This window comes from Neolamprologus brichardi, chromosome 20 (genome assembly GCF_056152115.1).
Source record: "Neolamprologus brichardi isolate AB-2024 chromosome 20, ASM5615211v1, whole genome shotgun sequence".
NCBI lineage: Eukaryota > Metazoa > Chordata > Actinopteri > Cichliformes > Cichlidae > Neolamprologus > Neolamprologus brichardi.
This window is the reverse complement of record NC_142123.1, coordinates 18,882,501-18,883,167: the sequence shown is the minus strand read 5'-3', so window position 1 is coordinate 18,883,167 and position 667 is coordinate 18,882,501. Positions and strand designations below refer to the sequence as shown.

Here is a 667-nt window from a genome sequence, read left to right as displayed (position 1 = left end):
AAATAGTTAATTTAAACTTACCTATGGATTATCTGCTCATGACTGTAAAACCTCATTAGTTCAGAGAACTTCAAAAAGTACGTAAACTTGTTGCCTTAGAAAAACGGTGAGTTATTTATTCGTGTTTAAAAAAGTGGCCCAGGCAATGAACTATTCTTTACTATTCTATTATTCTATATCTAGTAACCCTCAATATGTTCTTATTCACTGCTTAAGATTGGATCTTAAAGCATCAGTATACAACTTATATAATATTTCACATTTTGAATATGAAGTGAACACTGTTATGGCAAAGATTTTATTTTTATCAAAAAAAACAGGCAAGTGGGGTTGTTACTGGAGTCACAAACATAAAGCAGAATTCATTTATCAGTCACATTTATCAGCGAACATGGACGCTTTCAGACCTAACAGACTGTTAACAGGTTTTTAAACCACTCGAGTGGAAGGTTTAAAGGCTGACTGATAAAAATGAAAACATTGTACAAACTTCAAAATCATATTTCTCCGTTTTATTAGACTCTGGCATATATAATATCTTGAGCTTCTTGACTTTCATGCATTTCTCCAACCTCTTTTAAAGAAAATATTTTTTACTTAAAAAAAAATAGCATTACCTCTTTACTCAGTTTGCAACAGCAACATCAAGAAAAAGACAAAGAGGTTT

At 31.2% G+C, this 667-nt stretch overlaps 1 protein-coding gene across 7 annotated transcripts in view; it reads right to left on the bottom strand.

Annotated features, from left to right (window-relative positions):
• Positions 1–284: 284 nt before the first annotated feature.
• The window catches only part of LOC102799640 (mitochondrial carrier homolog 1-like), a 14,706-nt gene continuing 14,323 nt past the window's right edge, over positions 285–667 (bottom strand). For all 7 annotated transcript variants that reach the window (XM_006804282.2, XM_087833724.1, XM_006804283.3 and 4 more), the window contains one exon: positions 285–667. This exon is cut by the window's right edge and continues 553 nt beyond it. The gene's annotated coding sequence lies outside the window, so the exon portion shown is untranslated.